General features: G+C 43.3%; 1 protein-coding gene across 2 annotated transcripts in view; it reads right to left on the bottom strand.

Moving 5' to 3' along the window:
* igsf11 (immunoglobulin superfamily member 11) overlaps window positions 1-26,703 on the bottom strand; it is a 58,381-nt gene that overhangs the window by 25,884 nt on the left and 5,794 nt on the right. The window contains exon 1 of one of the 2 annotated variants that reach the window (XM_080844655.1): window positions 14,243-14,290. The exons of the other annotated variant lie outside the window; for it this stretch is intronic. The gene's annotated coding sequence lies outside the window, so the exon portion shown is untranslated. Of the gene's footprint in view, window positions 1-14,242; window positions 14,291-26,703 lie in introns of those variants that run through there. 2 annotated transcript variants of the gene reach the window in all.

The following is a 26,703-nucleotide window of genomic DNA, read 5'->3' as shown; positions in this document are numbered from 1 at the left end:
ACAGTTCAACACGACTCGTTGTGACAGAGGTCAGCTAGTTGGGGAAGAAGTATTACCCGTCGGTACAAGTCCACTTTGAAATGCAGGGCAGCAAAATCATCTCTCTCTCTCTCTTCTCCCTTCTACAACCCGCATTTTTTTCCCAACTTTTTTTCATCCCTCTGTATTTCACGCCGAAATGCCTTTCTGCTCATGGTAAGCACGTTTTTTTTTTTACAACAACTTAACAGAAGCTACAAAGGCCCATCCAAACCAGAATCCCCCTGGAGCCTAGCCGGGGAATGGACTCTGTTTCAGATACAACAGAGACGCTCACACAGAGCCTCCGGGAACTGTCCTCCCTCCTCATGACTGTTCCTCTGTGTTCCGAGCTTAATAGCGCCCTTGTCTCCATTCATGGGACCCCTCGCCATGACGGTCATGAGTCTGTGGCCCCAGCTTGACTTTGCCCTCACTGTTACTATTTTTGAGTCAGACATGTGGGTTGGTGTGGTGGATTGTTAATCAGCGATAATTGATAGTTCGAAGTGCATAACATCCTGAGAGAGAAAAGCACTATCTCGTGATAGAGTATTCAGGCTATTAATGAAGCAGAGAGGGGGAAAAAAGTTGAAAAGTAAGGCTAAAGTTAAGGCAGGACACTCAGCAACTCTTGTCCACTAAGAAGGAGGCCAACTCCTGGAAACTTGAGTGATTACGTTACCATGGACAAATAAGTGAAAAGAAAGTCAAGACAGGCAGATAGGCAGACCGTCTGGTGTTCTATAATAGAGAGTCCCTGATCTGAGCTCAGTCTCACCCCATCTTCTCCCTGCTGCACTGATAGAGAATCATCAATTATTTCTGACATGTTCCTGACTGCAGTGACTCCAAGGACAGAAATAGTGACTTCCCTACATACATATTCCCTACATATTGGGTGCATTTCATATACCGAGCAGAGAATGTTTTTTGGGGGGATTCAGTGCAAATCATCACCAGAAACGCAGCTGGGAGTCAAATTATCTATTGGCAATGAAAATAAGATCCTTAAGGACAGAAGAAAAAAAACAAGCTTTACTTAGAGTCCTAGAATGAGTCTTGAGTTGAGTTCTCGATTAATCTAAGCCTTCTCAAACAACAGGATAGGATTTGTCTCACTGTTCTATAGACCTCCATCCACTGCAACTACAATACACAGTAGTGTGCAACATATGCAGTAATCAAGAGTAACACTACGGGTATTACATGTCATTAAGGGTAGCGTTAGTGTCAGGATTAGAGTTCGTTTCAGGCTTATGTAAGTACTGAGTATCCAGTTGCAATTACACATAGATAATAAGTGTATCATGCTGTACTTAATGGTTGAGTTAAATACTACAGAGGATATCTTGTATCAAGAGAATTTTACTGTAGAAGCCGACTGTTAGATATATTTACGCACAACAGTGGCTTTCTGGAAGCACAACAGCACTGAGATATAGGGCCTGCTGTTGGAGCTGTGACGCAGATTTGCATGCCACTCTCAGGTGTTCGAATCTCATGCAAATGTTGAGAGGAGTGGAGCGGATGGTTGGTCAGTGAAGTGGAACAACGAGGAACACACTCACAGAGCACAGGTGTGTATATCCACTCTGACGAGAGTACGGAGTGGGGGGGCTAACCAGCCTTTGTGTGTGTGTGTGTCTGTGTGTGTGTGTGTGTGTTCGTGTGTGTGTGCGTGTGCATGTGTGTCTATGTGTGGTTTGGCTCCCCACTCACAAAAGCACAAGTGCAGGCTCAAGTGGAGTATGCTTTGCCTCTCGCAGTATTCCACCGGCAGTCGCTTTTCAGAGCCTCTGCGTACACAGAACTGAACTGGGGGTAATTTGGAGCCTCTTCCTCGGGATTTCACACTCTTCCTGCGAAAAATCGCACTTAAGAGGCTCCAATAAGCACTTGCTTAGTTGGTGCCTACATGAGCTATGAGATCATCTTGTTATGCAGCGCGAAAACCGTCATCACTGTATCACCCTCGGATCTGACAATGCTCACCAACATTTTTACAAGAGGCAGGACTGAGTCACAAGATATAAACAAAAAATAAAAAAGGCATTTTTCAAGACTAGTGATTTGATCATCTGGGAAGGTATATGAAAGTATATCCAGCATATTTCGACGAGGCAGACAGTGCACAACCGTTATTAAAAACATTCGCTACCACATTAACATTCAATTCACTCCTCAATAAATCATAGTCATAGAGCACCAGCTTTTAGCGCTCCGGAGATAGAACAGCACTGCATATCATTAAAAAAAACCTGCATGTGGTAATGGCTTATGCAGGCCCTGCGTGATGCTTCACACACAACGAAATGCAATGATTTCCTGTAGATTTTCTGTAGATAAGAAACACAATATGTTTTATTCATATTCAATACTAAGCTGATACATGTAGAAAGTCAAGGGAAAAAATATGATCTGCCATAGATACTGATTGCTATGCACTTATGTAAAGTTCCGGAAACATTTATTTTCCACTCTCTTTCCTTTTTAAACGTATATATCTGGTAATGAATATTTAAACACTTGCGTGTATATGTTCATTATATACTGTATATGGAACTACGTATATCTAATTTATGTAGAGAGTTCTCATGATGTTGATTGGTTAGGGTTGTGGTGCCAAGTGAATGCTTTGGAAACATCATCTCTACTGATGAATGAATTACTGTAACTCCAGATATGAAACCACTGTCATGTTTTTGTGTGTGTTTGTGTTACTAAGACTGACTGAATCCTTAAAGCATGTAAACCCCTTGTAATGCCATGTCTTAAGCTCAAATTTAGAAAGCGCGAGTGAGACAGAGAGAGAGAGAGAGAGAGAGAGAGAGTGTGAGAGAGAGAGAGAGAGAGAGAGAGAGAGAGGGTCACACCCTTTATTCTCGAACATTACGCAGATGTAACAGTATCCCAACCCTGGAATAACCCCCTCTTGCTCTCCTACGGGGGGCACGGGAAACTCAATCTGGGCTACTCCTGGGCTTCCAAAGCAACCAGCCTCCAGGATGGGGGCACAGCTCAAGGGGACGATATCCACTTGGCCCGTTAAGTTCGATCCCTCCGTTCGCCATTTCTGTAAATAACTGTTGACACAATTTCCATGTCGGAGAAAGGCCACAGCTGTTGAGCTTAAAAATAACCTAGTCTTCAGATGATGTAGATTAAAAATATTAAATAAAAAAGTAATAAAAACGTCTCTTAACTTTAGTTGTCAAATAAAACATTATTTTGAATGTACTGTCACACGAGCCATCTTCTACAGTTATGCACATTAAAAGCACAGTACAGGCACTTCTGTATGAGGTCACATTTCTCGTAAGTCTCCTGCAGGAATCCACATGGGACAAACGTCTCAAGATGTCTTGAGATGTCTTGAGATGTTATGCACACTGTAAACGTCCTCTTCTTGGATCTTCCTCGAGGGACAGTTGCTCACAGCCCTTTTATAGCACATCACACAGACCTTCTAGAAGATACCATATATGTCTTCATACTAAGCATATGAAACAATCCTTTAAGAGCACTGTATTGACAAGCAAATCTAGATAAACTTGGTCTGGAAACACTAAATTATAATCTCTTCCAATAAATAAACTGAAATTGGCAGATGGAAATCACTTATTCAATATAAATGTAAAACTGGGTGATGTTTTCACAGTGAAAATGATGAAACTCACTACTAAGAGATGGATAATGTGCTGACCAGTGAGAGGCTTTGTGACAGAAAATCTATTTGCATTTATTTATTTTTTTTGGTCAGTGTCTGTTTCACACTCAACAACAGCTGGCACTACTGAAGTGGGAGTGGGATGGAGAGGGATCAAAGGTCATGTGATCGGTCACATGACTTTGGCATGAGCCCAGACCAAAGATTAAAGAGGATGACCTTTTTTTCCCTTTTTATTATTATAATTTTTTCTGCGGACCACTCTGACACTGGGGATGGACGTACTGTACCAGTGAAAGCACGGGCGAGCCACAACAACAACAACACGGATGCCACCTGATCCAGAGCGAGGGCCAGGGATGTGGCGAGGGGTCAGGTCACATGCCCGGGGAGACAAACGTGTTAAACAAGGATTGACGGGATCACTGGGCGCGTATGAAAAATGAACAAAGGATCAGGGCAACCTCATACTGTGCTATGCCTACAGCCCACCACCCTTCAAATCAGATTAAACAATCAATTATACAGAAGCTTTCTGCTAATGCTTCTGTCTTTCCTTCCATCTGCTCTTTTCTTTCTTTCTTTCTCTGTTTTTATTTGTTTGTCTTCCTTTCATTTAATCTCTTTCCGACTTTCTCTAACCCTATTATTGCACATCAGCCTGGTCGGGCAGGTATCTTAAATTCCTGCTTATTATGCACATTAGCTGCAGTAGCAAGAGTATAAAGTGCTTTTAGGGTGCAGGGCACTGCATTAAAAAATAAATCTTCACTAATACAGTAGGTCATAGGGAACGAAATGGCAAAGTGTGCAAGATTACTATATTACAATATCTTACTGTACAGCCATAGCTACAAAAATACACCACTGCTGGAATATTTTGAGTCAGTACACTTGCGATCTCTCGAGACAACTTCAAATGTTTTATAACGGTCACACGTAAGACAGGCTCCACGCTTCTGTGATTTAGAGGTTTGGGGCGTACACCATCAAGGGTTTTTTAACTTTCTTGCAATCATAAGAAAATATAAAACAGCGGGATGCTGTCCTCTCCTCTATAAATAAACGTGGACACTTGAGGCAGGAGAAGTGACTTTCAAGTACTTCTTTGATTAACTTTATTCTGTAATATCCATGGCACAGCATGACAGAGAGTTGAGCTTATTTAAGCTTTCTTTAACTTGACAATAACTACAAATCCTTTGGCTTAATTGTTCATATTTAAAAAAAATGGGGCAATTACTAGAGTAATACTCATATAGGTAACAACTAGTGTTACATTACATACTCTTCACTCTAATACTGAATAACAATTGGGTCACTATTATTGAATTTCACTGTATATAACTTCTGAAAGTGACTTCTCCAATGTGGAAAACACACTGCACTGTGTGGTGGTCATGATCTTTCTATCATAGCATGCCTATTTTTGAAGTTTACCCTACAAGGGAGAATATAAAGTAGCTTATTACAATATTTGCCAAAAATGTAGCTGTGAGCTGTATGAACAGCTGCTCTGAACTTGTTAACGAAAAACCGTCAGAGAAATGACTGTCAGGCGAACTGCTTCAGAGGTATTAAATGATCCATGTCACAATTACATTTAGGCTTCCTGGAGGCTCGCAGAACAACATCAACAAGCAGCAACTGTGCTGAGTGCTAAGCCTCCCCCCCCCACACACACACACACCCACACCCCACCCCAACACGATCTGTGGCGTTGTCAAGCGTGCTCACAACCTAATTCACTTCAAGCACTAATTGTTCAAACACATGAGCCCTGAGTCTTTGAAGTACATCCCAGGCACCACAATGGAACACTTGGCAATTAATTATTATTTCTCTCTCTTTCTCTCTAGACCCTTGTGATTTTCCTAAGAAACATACAGTCCCAGACTAAAGCCGTGTTGAGTTTAGGCACATATCGAGTTGCAGCGTCCTGTATCCTGTGCCTCATTCTATTCTGTTCTAATTTCTGAGCCTCACAAAAACTATGTGCACCTTGCAGTCGAGTTGGAGCTGCTCATTGCTGAATTCATTTCTGGGCACGGATGGGATTTGGAGGCCTGACGAGAACAGATCTACAAATAGTCGAAGCATCTGGCTGGTGTGGAGAAGCTGAGGGAGAGGGTGAAGTGATGACAACTTGGAGCTTAAGTGCTAACTTTCAATTTCAGCAGTGTGTGTGTGAGTGTTTTTTTAATAGCCTCGGGAGAACACTTCTAGGAAATATGAGTTCAATTTGAATGCTACATTAAAGGTAAATAATGGCAGCCCTTTGTGTGTGCAAGAGATTTAGAACAACTCTACAGTACAAAATTAGGTTCTTATGACTGGCCAATACTTGCATTTAAAAATATAATTCATCTCAGTAGTGTGATCTATTTAAAAAAGACATAAAAAAAATAATAACTTTACAATGTGCTATATGACGCCAGCTTTCTCTTCCTATTCAGCATAACATGACTGTAGAGAATTTGTGATAGCTGATGATAACAGTTCCCCTCCACTCCACTATATGCCAAATCACATGCAAGAGAATGATGATCACTTGCTTCCCAGTGAACACACATGCAAACAGTGTTTGCATCTAATTCAATTGTGTAATCAATTGAGGAGAAACCGACCACATACAGGCCTGGTTCACTTCAGAGACTATATCCCTTCAACCCACAAACGACTTTGTCATGTTCATTAGTAATGAAGAACTCTTGTCAGGGGGGCCCTCACAAAGCCACCAAAAGTCACTGGCGCACAAGTTTAGCAACCACAGCGGACGCCTCACGAACAAGCATCCAGAAAGCTAGGGGGACAAGCACCTCAAACCATGCAGAAGAAACAGGCTTAACGCTTGCGGCGAGGGAGACGATTATGGTGTAGCGCCCTGGCGGAGTCTGAGTGACACACACACACACACACACACACACACACGCGCGCGCACACACACACACGCACACACACACACAGTGAGAGAGAGACAGAGAAACTACATTCTTCTGTCACACTCTTTTCATTCCCTCTCTCTTTTCTCTTTCGGCTTCCAAATGGCAGGCCATGTTTTCACCTCCCTTTCGGCGGACAGAATGATTTGCCCTTTCCCGCCATCTGTTCCTCCCCTGCAAATGCATCAGTCATCCCATCCAAAGACTAGACCAATGCGGCCAGGACGCCTCCGAGAAGACATACAAAACCACCAGGGAGTCAAATGCCGTGCCTAAATAAGCAGAGAAATAATTATGCCACTTTGAAAAGTTACAAGAGACGTACAACTAAGCACAAAGTTGGAACATTGTGAAAGTTCAGTAATTTGTCATATCTTCAGAGGCCTCTGCAAAAATGGCAAAATATTTAGCATGCTGAATACATTTAACTCATTATGAAAAATGTATTATCTAATCAATGTGAACAATACAATAAAAAATGCTTCAGAGAAATAGGTCACCAGCGTTCTGAATCATCTGTCATTAATGCTATTTTTCCCCTGCCTGTCAATACTAACACCAATGTTCCCATTAGTGGGCTTTGACCTGTCACCTCCTTAGCTGCTAGCTGGGTTTGTACATGTACAGCACATATAGGCCCATAAGTCCCATACACATTCGTCATCTCCTGATTGTAAAAGCACAGTCCCTGGGTTTCCCTCACCTATAGCACAGGGCAGTGGGTAGAGCAGCAATGCTGGAAGTAACTAGTGGTGAGCATGACCACTGGAGGATGGCTCCATGGCACAGGCAGGAGAAAGAGAGAGAGAGTGAGAGAGAGAGAGAGAGAGAGTGAGAGAGAGAGAGAGGCAGTGTGAGAGAGAAAGAGTGAGGCAGTGAGAGAGAGAGAGAGAGAGAGACAGACAGACAGTGAGAGAGTGTGTGTGTGCCCTGAGCCCCAGGCAGTGCACTCTACGGTCGGGCAGCTCGCAGTAGAGTTCCCCTTATCCCTTCATAATGAGGAACCCTGTCACACTGTACACTTAGAAGTGAACCTTGCAGAGCGACAATGTCATTTGGCTTTTACGTTATTCATTCCTTTTTTGGTGGGGACTGTAACCACCCTACCGGGACAGCGCAAGCTTTGTTAGGATTCTCTGCCCGAGAATTGGAATCCATCAAGTCCAGGACTACATTACCTTCTGCGTTGCATGGGGGATGCACTACTCTTGCTCAACGAGAGTGAGCACCACTCAATCGGAGTCTGATTCCCACTCTCGAGTGCCGGCTCTCGGAGGCCGCGCTTTTGTTCACCAAGGTCACATGACAAAAGCCACTTGACGATGAATGTCATGCTACATGTGTGTTTCTGCTTTCACTTGATCAAAGACCTATGCATCGACAAGAGGGGCATGTGATTGCATGGAATGCAATTAGCTTGAGCTGTTGCGTTATGAATGTCACAATGCGTGTGCGGGTGGCATGATGTACGACCACACACAGGCATAGAACACTTTAAACACTTCTGATTACTGTATTATGTGGTGCTCATTTTTGTAGCAATGAGAGCTTCAAATGCCTGTGGAACAGAGTTAAATATTTACTCTGAATGTCTTCATGACAGATTTGCAAAAATAATGGTAAATAGAGTGGGTCATTTTTGTTTCAAAACGCTAAAAAAATAAGTATTACCTAGTACTGCTTCCAGTGAGGCAACATCAAAGAACATGAAGGGACCCACATTAAGTGACTGCTTGAATTTCCAAAAATGCCATGGCAATTCTTTGAACGTTAACAACCCCCTTTTGAACCAGCAGATAGCCTTTCCCCATCTGTTGTCACCTTTACCGTTCTGTTAACATAAACAGCATTGCACTCATGATGGCAGACAGACAGTATGCAGACAGTTTATTTCAGAGAAACCTTCAAGTCGACCTCAAGTCATGCAAAACCAGACAGCTAGCCCCACCCCTCCACAATTAAACTGCTACAGCAGGAGACTTGTTTCTATTTACATATGTTATAAACACCAACTTAAAGTGGCGGCTGTTTGCCGAGGCGGAGGAGTCACCTTCAAGGGCTCTCCGGGGCCACAGGCCTACACCGCACGGCTACAGGATCATGGTGAACAAATCCGAGACGGGTGGAAATAGATTCGCAAACACCTGTGGCCATTCTGAGAGATATGAATATTTCACAACACCGCATCGTCCACCTATTTTAATCTTCAGATGTATTTATCGGTCATGTATACTTATTGTATTTATTTGTTTAGACCCAGAGCTCACAGAAAAAAATAATCCGGCTGCCGGTCTCAACAGCGCTTCCAGATTTGATTCTGGAAATACTGACTTAGATTATGGTCCTGACCTCTTATGACCGTTTTTTTTTCTCCAAAGCGCAGCATTTGACGCAGCATTCTACAGACATGTCGGCATCTATTTGTACCCAGGCAGTCGAGCAAAATGCTGAAAATAAAAATGTGCAAGTCCAACTTCAAATCTCAGATTACGGCTGTCCTACTTCTCATAATACTTAGTTATAGACATCCCCCCTCTTAGGGAAAATAAATGCAGGAAACGAATCAACAGAGACTTGTTTCCAAAATGTTTTAATGCTGCTTACACGAATGGGTGCGCTCTGCTATGCATGCAACCAGCTATCGGAGCTCACAGTCTGGTGCAATACCAAATAAATGTTAAATAAATAATTATATTCGAAAGATAGAGTTGGTAAGGCGGTGTTGTAGACATAGACGGCTAACCAGGAAAACATCCTGCCCAACTGGCGCAAATTCCTTTGCTTCATGAGCTTGCAAGCCATAATGAATCAAATTAAAAGGAATGTCAGAGGGTAACAGGGCTTACTCTCTTCAGAGCAGAGAAATAAATAGTTTCTGCCTTTCAATTTGTCTCTCAACCTATCGAACCTCCGTGCACACAATACATCCTACGCTTAATCCTTGCTTCCGGCAACAAAAAGTACAGAGGAACAAAAGAAAAAAATATCCAATTTGATAAAATATATTCATGACCAAGTTTTAGAAGTAGGTGGCATAGCGTACCTCGCCTCGATGAAAATGCATGTGATAACATCAATTACCTCCCTGGGGGAGTGTTTCTCCATTTCACGTTAGGCCTCAGCCTCTAGTATTATCCTCAGAGAATACGAATACATAGAAATGGATGTGGGCAGATATCCCCCACCGAAGCACGAAAGAGAATAACTTTAAGCCTGCGCATTAATAAATAAACATACAGGGCATGTTTATGGGCATGCTTTATACAATGCAGATCTGGTTTTGCTACTTAGCAGGAATCTGTCCGGGTCTATCCCAAAACGCCATTAAATGTGTGACAGTCATTTCTAAGTATCGAATCAGAAAATACATTTGTCGCAAAGTGATGCCCCATAAATGACTTCTACAAGTGCTGAACAATTTTTAATAGCTAGGATTACTTTTACCAAAGGTTGGTTCCGTTGACATGATGAGTCATTGTCACTGGAGGTTTAACCAAATGCATTGGACTACATTTGAGTAGAAAAGGTTTTCCATCCAAAGAAAACCTTGAGTGATATTCATCTCCTCCAGTATGGTTCAAATATCAGTCCTGTTGGTTTAAGAGACACAGAAGCCAAATCACTAACTTGAAGCATGAACTGGGCACTGGCACTCCATAGGTGATGGAGGGAGGGTGAGAGGGAAAAGGCTTTTATATATATATATATATATATATATGACCTTTATGAGTCAGGCAATGATGCCAGATGTCACACATGTACTTATTCACATCTGGAAACAAATTTGTAAAGGGCTGAAATGATTGACTTATCCAGTTTGTTGACTTGTGTGACTATTTCCTGTGAGAGGCCTTATATTATACTGCAGGGATTACCCATGCTTTCCACATCTCCTCCTAATCCATATTTTTACAATAATACCCCCCCCCCCCCCCACCCCCCACCATCACCACTCCACTGCCACCCTCACCGCCCCCTTTCAGGAAGGAATAAATCTCATGGCAAGACAGCGTCATGTTGATGGCTGTCGAGGTCCTCGGCAGACGCAAGTCCCAAAGAGGGAGAAGGCTGCAAATTAGGTAGCCATCGCTACGTTTCCTTTTTTAACACGCTGATTGACGGTGATGTATGGCACATCATGGTGTGTCCGCCGGTGCACTTTTAACATAAGCATGTGAGCTGAGCCTGCAAGGATGAAAAGAGCTCTGGTTTGGATCAATGAGGTCAGTTAGCTCCCCGGACGATGAGGAACCTGCGTATATGGCTGGCTAATGATGTGGAAAATGCTAGCTTTTTGGGGTCCTGAGGTCCTTAAACCCTCTCTGCAAGACACACAGGAATCAGCTGGGCAGAAGATACAGGTAACCATGAAAGAAAGAATAGAAACGAGACTGAATGAGTTTCTTCGTCTCTTAACATGCAGATCCTTCTGTAGCTGCACAATGCAAGGTCTGGAGGGCAAATCCACGATTATGAGAATTTCAGCACTCAAGTGGATCGATACAACATGGAACGCCTTGGTTCAAAATGCCAATATTTCTCACCGGCTATCAGCATGAAGCGGGTTAATCACAGGGCTGCGGGAAGTGGGAGATGAACCATGTTCTTTTCCTTCATGAAGCAAACCGACTGCTAAGAAACAGACCGCATGCTGGCCCTGAATCCTCAAGCCTGCACACCATTGTTTATAAAAATAAACCCCTGATTTGTTCATTTATTTGTATGCTTGTTTGTTTGTTTATTTATAGAGCACACCCTCTATTACTAAATGTGACATCATAACTGCACAGTAATCAGTCAGACTAATTACAATGACGCCTGATACTCTCAGTGGCAGCAATTGTCCTCTGGGGGACTGAACGCCAATGTATAGCACAACCATCAGTGATGCTACAGACACCACTGCCACTAAATAATGGACCCAGGCCGTGCTACGTCAATCTGCTCTCCTAGGACAGCTCGCAATGGGTAGAGAAAATAAAACCAAAGCCAGAAACAACTGGGTTTTGCCTTTTGTTTGGGGGAGCGACAAAACACTTCTGTATTCCCATCGATAATCTGGGTTTAATCAATGCCCCAAGACAGACATGGATAGAACAGGATGAATGAGGAGCCTTGCCGGGTAATCTGTCACAATTCAGCTGTCAGATGAGAGAAAATGAAAAGCGCCAAGCCTCACCATGAGCGAAACAAACTCATGTAAATGAGTAAGACGCTAGATTCAGCCGCGTCAGAATCAGGGCGAGCAGAAAAAAGGCATGGAGGTAACGAATCCCAAAGGCTTTGTATTGTCCAAACAAGCACAGAAAACAAGCTTTCTGTTCTTGAGGATATTTTTGGCCAAACTATGTGGGACATACATAAAAATCACAACAAAAAAAAAACAGCTTGTCACCACAGACAGCAGTCTCTTAATAAAACATTACAAGTCAATTAATAAAATACAACTTTAAATCACATCAGTACCTTTTGACCAAGACATCGTAATGGTCTGAGATCAACTTGTGTGTGAACAATCATCACAGCTTCATGTTAAATGTAGGCCACTTTAGATCCACCAAGGCGGCTTGTAGCCAGTTAAAACATCATCAGATGCGAAACCCCTTTAGACCCAACTGTGTTGGCCATCAGAACACACTGAGAGACCAATCATTGTTCCCCTCAGAATAAATCCCCCAAGAAATTAATAAATAAACTTTTCTGGGAAGAAAGATAGGATGGTAATTTCCCAAACCTCCTCAAACTTTTTTTTTTTCCTCGACAGAGGCTTGCCTTGTGATCACTCAGTGTGCCTTTGTGAACCAAAAAGAAACGCTGAGAGCAGTTGAAAGAGACAGCGGGAGAGAAACACGCACGGCTGGGAAAAGATGCAAGGCCTAGATGGCAAAAAGGGAGGGGGAGAGCAGGGCATGTAAGGAGTGGGAGGAGGATCAAGAGAAGGAGGTGGGTGGGGGGGCAAAAGTGAGGGCGAGCAAGGTTTTTAGAGGAGCTGGTTAATCTGGGCTGAAGAGAAAGAGGGAAAAAAGATACAGAGAAAAGAGAGAGATGAGGGGGGGGGGGCTTGAAGTGTTTGCACCTGGTAGATAACAGAGCTAAGAATGACTAGATTTCTATTTTCCTTCTGGGTACTGATGGATCACACTATTACATGTAACCGAGGGACAGAAATGGTGCATTGTGATGGGGGGCTGAGGAGAAACAAAGAAGAAATATAATAAGAAAAAAAGAAAGATGGCAGACAAACACAGACTGAGACAGACAGAGGTATAGATGGAGAAAGAGAAAAAATGAGATAGAGAGAGAGACAGAGAGAGAGACAGAGAAAGAGAGAGGAATTGTGACTTCTCAAAGCTTCACAGATAGGCCCTCCATCTAGAAATATCTGTTGAATAATGCATGTAGTGTAAATAAAACATGCCCAGTAGCCTTTACCCTCAGAATGCGATGCCTTTATGTAACATTAACTCCCTTGCTGACTAATCGCTTCCAGATACATGACTGCAGAAGTTTCTGACATGAGCAAAAAAAACCTGAAAGAAGGCCCACCATGGATTCTGGTTTCTGATCAGACCATGTGGCGCGGCTCCAATTAAACTGCAGTAAACGGAGAACACAAGAAACACCAAATAATCGAAGAAAACATTCTTCAAGCTGTCAGGAGCAGTCAGTGGACAGAGAATGATATATTGGTCTGCTCTTTAGTTGAATATTTTAGTTGAGAGAAAATGAGAGAGGCAAATGTTTATTACTCTCTCCTGCTGCTGTGCAAAGAATATGCATAATTCATTTTTCTTTCCATGCCACCCTACCTCCCTAATCATTCTTAGAAAACAGATTGCCCAATTACTGCTTTGCACACATAGTTTTGGTCAAATTGTAGCCCATCATTTATCCCAATGGGGCTCATATTCCAGAGAGATATGCAACCTCTGACGATCACACCAAGCTCCTGTCCACAATTATCTGCTTTGCCATTCTCTAAACTCTCCACTTACGTGACATTTTACCCACTCAGTCAGTGCCTTCATCGTCCACGACTCACAAACAAGGCAAATATTATGGCTACTAAGCAACTTAAGACATCAACAACATGGCATGTGCAAGAGGAAACAGAGAAACAGCAAAGCAATCATCGGCATCTACAGTCTGCTACAGATGAGGTCAGTGACCACAGTAGCATGGCCTGTAATCTTCATATCATATACGTAATCAACGCAATGTTTGACAATAAATTAACATTTATTTTATTTTTATTTATATATATATATATATATATATATTTTTATCCTTTCTTTAATTCCGGTATTTACTATTGCACAAAGCGGTCACAGACTACAGCTGTAATGCAGACTGCAGCAGTGGCGTGTGTTCAATCCAAACAGGGCATTTAGGCCAATAGCATCATAGTAGTAGTAGTAGTAGTAGTGAGGTGTCCTCCAAGTCCTCTGCCATGTCAAGAGCCATCCCTTACTGACCCAGAATCAGAGCTAAGCTTCAACGGCACCGACGTTGATGCTCTCGCCTGACCTCAGACGAGCTGCTCAAGCGTGCAGCTAAGAACCAGGACATAAAACTCAGGCCTGGCGTCTGAAGACAGGAGGCCTGTCTGAACCTGATCTGCCGAGTGCTCCACCCAAAGGAGCCGCCACACCGTTCAGGAGCCCAGACTCTCTTCACCAGAGACAGACGCGACCAAACAGCTGCACCCCCTCGCTCAATTCCAACAACAACCCACCCATCCGACCCCTTTCAAGCACCCTCACGCAAAGGACGCACCCCAGAGACGTGTCAAGGGGGCGGGGGAGGAGGCACAGGAGGTGTCGTGGAGGTGGGGTGGGGGAAGGGTCAAGAGGCAGTTTGTTTACAGATCCTATTACTCTGACGCGGCAAGGTCTAAATTAACCGCCCGCCACTAATCGCCCTGGAGCTCTGCTGCTGATGCTAGTGCGCCCGGGGCAGGTGGAGCCATTACTGGAGCGCAATGGGAAGGGTGGGGGAAGGGGTGGGGAGACCACGCTCCGCACGCTGGCTCTCCCAAATGAGAGGAGATGTCCGCATAGCTGCATGTCCATGCATTTATGTGGGTATTTTTTTTACTGTTTGCTCGGGCTTGGTGTTGTTGAGGAAAATATTTCAGAGGTTTGGGAGGGCTTTCTTGTGTCTGATGTGATGTAATGAATCATGCATGAAATACCTTTCAAAATCTCGGGGGTACAAATAGAACAAGTAGTCTTCTTTTAAATTGTGAACCATAACGTGTTTTTTCACCAGGTTGCTCCTTGACCTTTGTTTCTTAGACTGCTGCGATTTCTTCTACCTGCTCTGACAGCTCACACTGGCAAACTCCATAATTAATCATTATAATGAAGTTGCATTGATTGTTCTAATGAGTGTGAGACGTTTCAGCAGTCTCTAAATCAGAGCTGGTCCCAGTCTGGGATTGTTACATATGTTATGTTATGTCCTGTTATGTTATGTTATGGTAGTGTGGTACGGAGTCCATAGAGACATGAGTAGAGGAGACGAGTTCTTTAGTCAAGGATAAAAACATTCAATTCAAAAAATTACGTAAATACTATATGCATGATTCAAGCATACGTGCTGTTTTGCCCTCAATTTTCCAATGGCCTTATTTATACATTTAATTCATCTTTAAAAGCTGCATTGCTATTCCCACCCTGACCCTGAAAAAAACAACGCACCAAATATGAATCTTATTAAGCCCATTTTAAGCAGATTACACCAAATCAGCCTGTCCGAATTCAATTAGGTATATTTTCAATGACCCACATGAATATGCTGATTGCAGTAATCCCATAATCAAATTGCACAGGGGTTAATAAGGAACAGCCATGGCAAAGGCCTTTTAACTGGGAGGGGCAAGGGGAATAAGAGGGGGACAAATAATCCATCTCAGTTTATCAGATAAAATAATAAAAAGATAAAAAAAACATAATCCGAATTATAAAAGGAGAAGGAAAACTGTTCCTCCACTTGGGTGGGTGTCTGTGTCTATGTGAGTGTCTGTGTGAGTGGGGTGAAACAATGACAAAAAGGGTATCTGACACATGTAGGCAAATATTTCACCTAAACGACAAATAGTCTGCCATCTTGACTGGGGTGGGGGATTTGGCCGTGTGCTCCTACCACTAGCAACCAGGGAGTAAGAATTGATGGCTTTGAGATCCAGGGCTTACATTTAAAATATCAATAAACACAGCATCTAATTTGTAGTTACACACTGGAGACTCTGTCAATACATTGGATAAAGAGATATTGATAAATCCTTAAAGAAAATATTCCTCTTAGGTTCCCTACACACACACACACACACACACACACACACACACACACACACACACACACACACACACACACACACACACACACACACACACACACACACACACACACACACACACACACACACACACACACACACACACACACACACACACACACACACACACACACACACACACACACACACACACACACACACACACACACACACACCCTGGATGCACACACACAACTTGTTGGCCCTGAGGGCACTGGTGAGGAAATCTATAGGCTACAGGCAACAACTAGATTACATTCACCAGAGTGCAGTTGCATCATGGGAAAACGAGGGCTTGTAGCTTCACTTTGGACAGGGAGCAAGAGAGGGAAAGAGAGAGAGAGAGAGAGAGATAGCAGAGCGAGACAGAGAGAGAGAGAGAGAGAGAAAGAGGGAGAGAGAGTGCTAAAGCGTACTACAGGAGACAGCAGATGGTAGGGATTATTCTGGCCTAAAATACTCCCGCGATTCTCTGAGGGAGGCCAGGGACGTAAATCGCAACAAGACTCCATCTGCTTGAAATGCCCATAAACGCAGGAATAGTGCTTAAATCAAACACTGTGCTTCTGGGTCTGTAAATACAGGCTTGTTTATTGTTGTTATTATTACTATTTCAGTCTTCTCAAGATGACGCTCCAACAGAATTTTTTTTTTGCTGCTGTTTTTTTTCCAAAGGGGGAAACCCTAAGGGCAGCATCACTGACCAGGCCCAGTTCATCGCCGCGCCAACAGGGCACTCATAGTGTTTAAACATGGCTTTAGGGTGTAGGTGACTTCAGATATATGTTCATCTCAAGCAGCAGAAGAGAGCAGAGGATTCAGATAAGTGTTCATCCCGAGCCGCATTAGAGACTGGAGGGTTCAGACTGATGTTTCCTATCCCTTCTCTGACAAACCTGCCAGACCCAAACTCGAGACATGACTTGAAATTAAATATGAAGTGGTGGTACAACTTCATATACGGTCTATGTAAAGATGTCACCCTACCTTTTCAGAGATGTGGTAGTTGTCCTGAAACTCAGATAAGGTCAGTAAGTACTTCAATCCTCTCAGAGAATTTCCAGAGCTGTGCACCATAACATCACTTAATGCTTAAAATGAACCACATGGCAAATTAAGCTGAGTTCATAGAAGACACTGCATGAATAAATCACATGTATAAAAATCAATTATTCAGATGATCTAGACTGTTAATAGGGATTTGTATCTTGACATCTTAATGGAATTACACAGTGTCCAGTGCATGCGCATGTTTTCGAGGACATATCTAAGTATCATAGATGACACAAGCGTATCAGATTACTGAGCATAAAACTCTTTGCACGCAATGCAGCGTAAATCCATACATTAAGGGCTTTGTAGTATTCTGCTGTCAGATGACATAATAGATTCAAGTTAAATGCATTTATATTTTACACCACATAACAAATACTGCGGTGTAAAAATACAACGTGTCAAGAAATTACAGACACTGTGAAGGCTAGTTAAAAATGTGCTCGATTCCTCACCTACGTACATCATACTTACTGTTTTGTTTTGTTAAGCATGAGGTTTTTTGTCAAAAGTATAAAAATGCAACTTGACTCTTCGTAAGGTGAAAAAACGATTATGTGCAAGGTGCATGGCCCCAGTCCAGGCCCTGATAGATTTTCCACACATTGTCAGAACCCTAATTAAAACGCTTCCCCTGCACGGAACATGAAGTAATTATAAAGCTATAGATCGCCACCACCACCACCACTGCCACCTCAGTCCCTCAGTCCCAGCCTCACACCACGCACCATCAACAGCATCATCACCCACCAAACGAATTAGTGCGTCAGATCATGCAACTCAATTTCACTATTGATGATTTTCTACTGCATGCCAATACAATGGGAAAGGCTGTCAGCTGGAGGGGACTGAAAGCGACTGAATGTGTCCTAACAGATCTACTGTATAAGCAGATGGGGCAGTCAAATCTATTGCCACGTTATGTAAAGGAGCACCCGAAGGTCTATGCAATATTCATGCGCGCTTAACATTAAGAAGTATGATTATGTGTGCTTCTGGTGCTCATTTGTTGGTCTAGGCCTGGCTGTCAAGCCATGCCGTGTTCTGCACTCGTGTGCAGGTGGCAGTTCCATTCCCGAGTCAATGTGTGGTATGAACATGCCACCAGTCCCTAGAAATCATGAATACTTCATGCACTTTCTCATTGAAACACGGGAAACTAAATAGAGCCGGATCCATCCAGCTGCAGAACCCATGACAAGGCCTGTAATTTCATAGAGGAGGAGATGAACCCTATACAATCGGACCAGAAGACGTCATTTCAGGTTGTATAAATAGCCGCAAGCCCGCTTAAAGGAGCTCTTCTTCACACCTTCTGGAGATTTACCAGACTAATGGGCTTCTACTTTACTGCGTATGATTGGCCAATTACATTAAAGATTAATTAGTCTCATTATTTCCGACAATATGGCATACCTGCTGAGTAACTGTATGCATACTGCTGAGTTCCACATTGAAATAGGCTGAGCATACTAATGCGCTCTGTGCTGTGTCAGTCCATAATCAACCAGAAGATTTCAGTCTCCCTCTCACACATATACTACAGTACAAACTTTATTTCTCCATCTTTTCCCAATCTAATCTGATGGGCCATGTTTGGTTTAAAAATGTTTTTGACGAGAGGAAAAAAGGGAGAAGACTTTCACTCCTTTTCCCCCACCCTAATACTGTCCCTCCCTCAACACAACTATATGTGAACCCAGAAGTGGTAATACGTATTTCCAAACCTATCATGCCACAACTGACAATCCAGCTAAACCAGTGTACCGGTAAATTACAATGTCTATGTATTTTTTATGTATACAACAGAACATGAAAACATCAACACTCAATCTTCCATATTGTAATGAACATTTAAAAGAAACTGCAGCACGCAAAGAAGAAAGCTTAATCATTCAAAAGTGGGGGGGAAAACTTGAAAAGACTGACAGTATGATGATAATCTATTTTCCGCATGACTAAGGCACTAAATGTGAAGGTGACTACTTTTCACCAGCCTTGCGTTAGGAACAATCTCTGCCTATCAAAATGGATTTCAATGGGGGCACTTTGAAAGGCTTCAAGTGGCTTTATTTCAGATTGGATGTGCAATCATTTCATCAGACGTCAAGCTGGGAGAGAGAGAACTGTGCATCAAGAAAATTGTTTTGAAGCGCATTTGCCGTTGGAGATGGCTTAAATCCTGACAAAGTCTCTGTGCGGGCGTCAAAGAGATATTTAACACACAAAACAAAAAGAGCGTGCTATTTTAATTTTCCTGTAATTTACAATCATCTCCCTCAAAAGAACATGCTGTCAACAAATCAACTGGAATGTCCTTCGTTGCAGTGCAACTGTGCAGACACAAGAAAATAAACTGAGATATAAACACATACACATCCATCAAGAGGTGTTCCGATTGCTTCCCGTTTACATTGAAATCCAACCTCTCTGACATCTTGGTGTGAATTCTAACCTGTTAGGTGAGCAAACAATGGGCACCGCCAGCAAGCTCGTCTGTTACCATGGAGACTGCAGCAGACAGACGACACAAAAAAAACCTGAACTGATGAAATTAAACAAAAATGGACACTCGCCTGACTAAATGATTTGTTTTCTTTGCCTGTGTTAGCCGTTTCAAAGCTGCTGTTGACTTCATTCTACAATTAGTCATCAAGTCATTTATTTTGCTCACCAAAATGCACAACACTCCCAACCAGGACCTGACCTACAGGCCTCATGCCTTTTGTTTCACATCTGAGAAGAGGATTCATTTATTTACAAAGAAAAATGCACGCTTTTAACGAGCAAGCAGCTCACAGTACAGTACAGTGTTTAGAGTGTTTCATCAAACGCTCACTAGAGTCAAACCCCCTGGACCCTGTGGGCTAATTGCAGCAAAAAGGGGGAAGTAGTACACAGTTCTGTTGCATGCTGAATATTCATAGATGTGTTGCTGTATTATGGCTGCTCTTTTCATGCTCTCTCCTTCTCCCTCTGTGTGTGTGTGTGTGTGTGTGTGAGAGAGAGAGAGAGAGAGAGAGAGAGAGAGAGAGAGAGAGAGAGAGAGAGAGAGAGAGAGAGATAACCAGCAGTTAGTAACCAGCTGGACAGTAACGAGCACTTCAGCATCATTTTTTTCTGTCGAATTAGTGAAAAAAAGGGCAACAGTTGTGTAAAAAGGATATTAAAATTATTGTTGACCACCACACTGTTGACCTCCACACATTACTGCATTGAGCAGAATCACTGTGTATATTTTGTATATGATGATAATAAGTCAGTGGACAGCAAAACAAATATTTCTTCACATTGTCATGGTATGGTTCTCTAGAAATAGTTTAATTTTGTTATCGTCTTTTGTCACTTTCTTAATGTGTAGATGGACCTTGCCAAATACGTTTATTGATTGGTTATGTGTTCCAGTTCCAGTACCAATTTATGTGCATTGATGTACCAATGACTGAAAAATGTGCATTGTTGGTTTGGGATGTAATTTGGAATATTGAAGAACTATTGCAAACCAAGACTGGATATTTTTATCTACATCTTCCTCAACCATGAGGACGGAGAAAAAACACAAGAACCTACAACAGTTAGGTGCCACTATGGTGCTTTTCATGATGAATAATGATCTGTGTATTGTTTTACATGACCAAATCCCTGAGGCCCTAACCTAGATTACACTACAAAGACCATTCATCATTAATGACAATACCTTTTAATACAGCTCATGTATAGTTAATTTGCACATAAATGAGCTTTGCCTACATATTTAACAACATGTGTTTGCAAATGGGGATCCAGCAGTTTGTTCATACAACGGCACCGGGGCCAATCAACCGCTGCCTGTGGCCAATCAATCCAATGGATTAATAAAGGGAAAAATGGGGAAACTCCATCCGATTGGTTGATTTGCAGGCCTCATGGCAAGAGGTCAGAGCCTTCCTGGAAACACCACACCATCCTTGATGATTGTGTTTAAATTAGTGGCCATCATTAGATTGGAGAGACGATGACTTTGTTGACCTCAAATCCCCTGGCGCGGGCCATTGCACGGGTTGTAGGTGATGCACGCGGGGACATCTAACCCCGACTAACCCTGCATGGCCCTTCTGTTGCGCAACTGCACCAGCCACGAGGAATGTCACAGAGTTCACTCACTCCAGCGCCTCAGCCAGGCGCGGCGTCTCTACATGGTGCCTGACCACACAGAGACAGTTAGTCTAGATGAACTGTGCAGGCAAAAAATACTTCTATGTACTATTGTGGTTCTTATATGCTTTTGCGCAGGGTGGTTCTTTAATGGGTTTGGGCCTTAACTTCATTGACAAGCAGCGGGCAAAGCAACAAGCAAAGTCCGCCACGCATGAACAGAAGCTAACTTGGCAAAATCATTCTGATAATTTACCACCATGAGCAAGAGCCTAATCACAAACATGGCTGGACCAGTGCAATGATTCCGCACACCACAAGGTGCCAAGCTTTTGAAAAAAATGTCAACACAAGCCAAATCACAAAACTGTGCAAAACTCATTACTACGGAGAATAGCATCTCTCACGTGCTGACAGACTGATGGCACCCAGCTCCCCTCCTCAGATGAGGGGGAGATTGACTATATCACCGTGTGAAGCAGATTAATTTACTGTGAGAATACATCAGACCTACACTACTTCGGAACAAGGTGGTTTTTATGCGAAGTCCTCTGTTTGCCTTATTCAGAAGGGAATGTTATAAATAGTCTTGTCTTCTCACACCTGCTGATCTCCACTGTGGGAAGCCGCCATCTCCAGCAATTCCTCTCGCAACACACCACAGAGGCCAAATGCAGACACAATTGGCCCTGGTCACATCACCATCCTAGGCCCATCTCATCTGCTCTGCTCTTCGATCCTCTACAGCATTTGTGGAGGCTGCAGTCGGAGAAGCCGAGTCCCTAAAGAGCTCCTCAGTGGCTCCACACATGTACGGAGGACAGTGAGGTGACAGGGAGAACAGTGACACACACCAGGAGGTTAATATTCAAGTGTCAACAGATGCTTGTAGAGAGATGCTCATCCCAAAATGCTCCAAGGTAGGTGTGTAAGAGTCGAAACACACACACACACACACACACACACACACACACACACGACGCATGTCATTGTTGCAAACAATGTAATTGGTCCCTGTGGAGACTTTCATAGGCATTTGGGGAGGCTGAAATTGCAGTGAATCTCTGTGTCTGCTGTCAGGGTCAATATTAAAAATGGATCAATGGATCATCCGGAGCCACTGTTTCGTCAACAACTGTTTAATTAAAAATTCCTACCAGAGGACACTGTAAATCCAATTCAAATGTCAGCATAACAAAGTTTTATAGCAACCTACAAAACACCACAGCTCCATGAGTGAATGGAGTATACTTTCAAAACACTAAGGCACCAAAGGATTTGATTAAATTCAAAAGCATGTAACAGGGAACAAAAAAAAAATACAACAAGAACAGCTTGATGATTTAATGCAGCCATCTAACTCTGGGATAGGCTCAAATAAGGAGAGTGAAGAGAGACAGAAAGAGAGAAGGACTGTGAGAGAAAATAGAGAGAGAGAGAGAAAGAGAAAGAGAGAGAGAGAGAGAAAGGCAGCCCTCTTCACTATAAGCCGCCTTTCGCTCTGTGGAACAGGGAGGCCCTTGTTTTGCTGCCGCTCTGGCAGGAAACCTGGAAGTTGTGATGTATTCACATGGTAATGACCCTGGACAATCAAAACCCCCAGTGTCTGGCACCGCTCTGGCCCTGCTCAAAGACCCATCGCCAAGGATACCAGCTTGAACAGACTGCTTGGCAGCGAGAGAGAGTGAGAGGCGAATTAAGAATTCCGCGCGGTACCCCGTTTCCTTCGAAACAACATTGCAGAGGCCCTGCTTTCGCCCGCTGTTCGCCAGGAGAGCGTGCATCTCAACAGACGATCAGATGGCTCATCCTGAACGGCTACTACGCCTGCATCAGGACCACAGAGGCTTGCCAGGGAAGAGCAACACAGCAGCATTAGCAAACCCAAACAAACATGCTGTTGAGTTTTAAGCACTCCGCGTTTCCATGTGCTTTCGTGTAACACTGTGACCAGCCGAACACTCCTCTCATTTTGAACTTCAGTGACTAAAGAAAATTCTGATCACAGGCACCTGGCAGTTGCACAACAAACAGAATCAATCTGTGGAGTGGGGCCGTGCAACACAAACGCATGAAGTTGCTTGATGTGACGGTGATGTGAATAGCTCATTAGTGTGTGATAAAGGAGGCATTTGGAACTTGCATGCTACGGTTAATTGTTCAATGTGTAGCACACCTGAGTCTTCTGAACTCAGGAGCGTGTGACATAAATGAAGTGTTTTGGATAACAGACTAGATGAGTTCCTGAGGCTGTGCGTCTCCTGAGAGAATATCCTTTTGCCTCCTAAAAGAACGGAAAAAAAAGTGTGGAGAAATGGTCTATAAATTTAGCGAGTGATACTGCAGGGGGACACTGTCCTGTTGTTAGTCAGGCAGAGATGTTTTCTGATGAAAAGGTACACATAGAAACTGACGAAGGAATTCGTTCCCAACAACACCCCCCCCCCCCCCGTTGCCCCCTTTGTAATGAGGTCCCCAGCAGTGGGCCCTCTCAACTTTTACATGTGACTGGAAAGCCTGAGCCTCACACAGTAGCTTAGCAACACACACAGAGACAGAGAGAGAGGCAACGCGTACAGTCTTTCTTGCCTTGGGTGGTCGCCCCCCCCACTCCCCAAAGCCAGGCAAACATTTCAACTGAAGGTTCGCTCTTTACTTCACTCGGCCCTGCCGGCTGGACTCTCCTGAGTCTGCCTGCGAAGAAACTGAACCCAATCCAGCCGCTGAAGAGCTGCCTTTGATATCAGCGCACGCTGAAATATTAATACCGCACCGACATCACAGCCATCTTTCCATTTCTAGGGCTATGTTAAGGATGTTGAGTAAAGAAAGTGCGATATCACATGGGCTCGTTAGCATTTTGATAAGTAATTAATTCTTCAAACCAATTTAAATGAGGATTAATTATAATTACCCTAATTTTGTCGAGCATGGCCGTGTAATCATTTGAAGCAAAGTTGAAGCAGCCCTATTCAGTGCTTTTTTTGAAGCGTGTTGCGAACAATCTGAAACACCCATCTCCTATTGCTTGAGCAATAACGCTGTTCTTCGTCTCATAGCCAAGGGCCAATTGTTTTTTTTTTCGTCAATTCAATGACTTTGCATACGCAATTATCAGCGTCTTGAAATTGTTCAACCATTTCAGTGAATCCTCCCACTGGGGCTTTACAACTAAATGCCCCCATCCTGAAAGTATGCATTGTCTGGTCGTGCATGAGCAACTAAGAGGAGCTGTCATTAAAACAATGGCGTGGTGTGTTATGGTACCAGTCAACTAGACAGCACACACGCACACACACTCACAGACATAGCGAGAGAAAGAGAGAGATTTAAGTAAAGAGTGCAAAGATTGCTATCAAAAGAAAAAAATAAGCAAGAAAAAAACAACTGTACTGTTTTTTTTTCTAGTCCCACTTTATTGGTTTAATGGCACTAGCACTGGCAGATGTAAACAACACTCATGCCACTTCACTGCATTACAAGAAGGCCAGGGCATTTAGCTAATACAACAAGCAGCACAGTTTGCAAAGAGGCCAAGAGAGCGATTCTTTGCTTTTCTTACCAACAATGATAACAGCACACAGCTATCATGTCCAAGATGCACGGATGATTATCAGGACAACAGTCGCTGGTCTGTTCGCTGGAGCTCCACTTACAGGGCACTTTGCCCAATCAAAAGGGACATATTTGACCCTGGTATCAGACACACATTCCTTTCCCCCTTCCATATATGGACAGCCTGTCACACAAACATGGCATTCATCCTTGGGCCTGCGAGGATCTTGATGATGTATGAAAAAGAAAATGATTAAAGGAAAAAATGTCAGCCCATCATCAGGCACTCACTCAAGCTCATCCTGTTGACTGACAAGAGCTTCTCATTACCATTGCACAGACATCAATACAAAGATGCTATGTCAATGATGTTAGAGTAACTCCAAAACCATGAGAAGGGCAGAGGGATGGGAGATACCTGAGCCAGTAAACCTTTGATCTGAAGCTGTGGTTCAGATCTGAGCTCTCTGCTGTGTATGCTATTAAATAAAAAGCCATCAACTTTCACTTCATGGCCCATCTCTCTTGGGTAGCATATAGGATATGTACGCTGTGTTAACCCTGCGGCTGACATTGATTCTAAGGTCAAGACTGCTGACATACAGATGGCAGTTGTCCTTTTTGGTAACCTTTAAAAAAAGAGAAAAATATCCCCACTAGACTGGGATTGCATCTATATTTTACACCTCAGTCACATAGACACCTCAGTAATGCATCTTGGGGTTAATCTTAACCTTTCATTTATCAGCGGCTGTGAGAGGCAGGAGAACAGAGGTGGAGGAGGAGGTGTAGCGAGAAAGGGAAGGAGACAGAATGAAGTGGCGGGTTAAAGAAAAGAAGAGGGAGGGAGCGAAAAGAAATGGAGAGTGAAAAAGGCCAATGCAGTGAACAGACAGAATGAAAAAAAGAGAGTGAGTGAGAGAGAGAAAGAGAGAGGGGGAGACACGCCTGGGCAGGGGTTGGTGGTTGAGAGTGACAAACAGTGAAACGAGAATCAGGTGCTGCTGTGATGGGGGGAGGGTTGAAGATGAAAACGGAGAAAAAGACATCGGAAAAGAGAGGGGAATTGAATTGAAAATGTGTAAGAGCTCCATATGAATACAAAGCAGGTGAGCCGGGCCCACAGCAGGCAGGGACAGCAGCACATGGAGAAAAGGAAAAGAGACAAACGGAATGGGATGGAGTGGCCAAAGACGACAAGGTCCGAGAAAGGTCTGAGTTGGTGTGGAGGGGGGTCAGTTCACACCAGGGCAGAGAAAGAGGCTTGTCCTCTCGCCTGTGGCTCATAGATACATAAACCCCAAAAGCTATCTATAATCTATAAATCACGGCATAGGGGAACGAGAGTTGTAATCTCCAGAAAAGCCTGTCTTAGCGAAAGATTTGGGCCAAATAAACAGAGGAGCACTTTAATATTTTACACATTGTCTAATTCGACTCCCAACCATGTAGGACGTGTAGAGTGGCGGTTCCATTACGCCACGCGCTTAATGCCCCTCAAATAGCCAGAATCTACTTAAAAGCCTTTCTACCATGGGATAACCCTCTAATGGCTCACACAGACCTGATCTGGACTCTGAACCACAACTGATATCTTGGCCGATATAGGTGAACCCTTTCTGCTAGACCCCCGCATTGTAATGAGTTACACATATAGGTGCAATAGGTGTCGATGCCACGCCTGATTTAGACAGAGACTTTTGTTGATTCACCATCCAAACCTACATTGTTGTCGACGTATGGGGTTACAAACATCTGGGTCAGTTCCTTTCAAAGGACACTTCACACCTGCCATTGTACTGTTCTGTGCCAATTTAAAACAATAACCAATATGTGCACACAATATGTAATCTGTGTCAGATTATTTCAAATACACTGACAAGCCTACATCCGCTGTGCGTGTGTAAGCAGGGCTTCTTACACAAACTGTATTATTACTACGCAGCAACACACAAAAAGAAAAAACGGAATCAGTGGACACAACGTGGCAA

The sequence above is a fragment of the Sprattus sprattus genome (genome assembly GCF_963457725.1).
Source record: "Sprattus sprattus genome assembly, chromosome: 9".
NCBI classification, from domain to species: Eukaryota; Metazoa; Chordata; class Actinopteri; order Clupeiformes; family Clupeidae; genus Sprattus; species Sprattus sprattus.
This window is presented reverse-complemented; position numbering and strand designations above follow the sequence as displayed.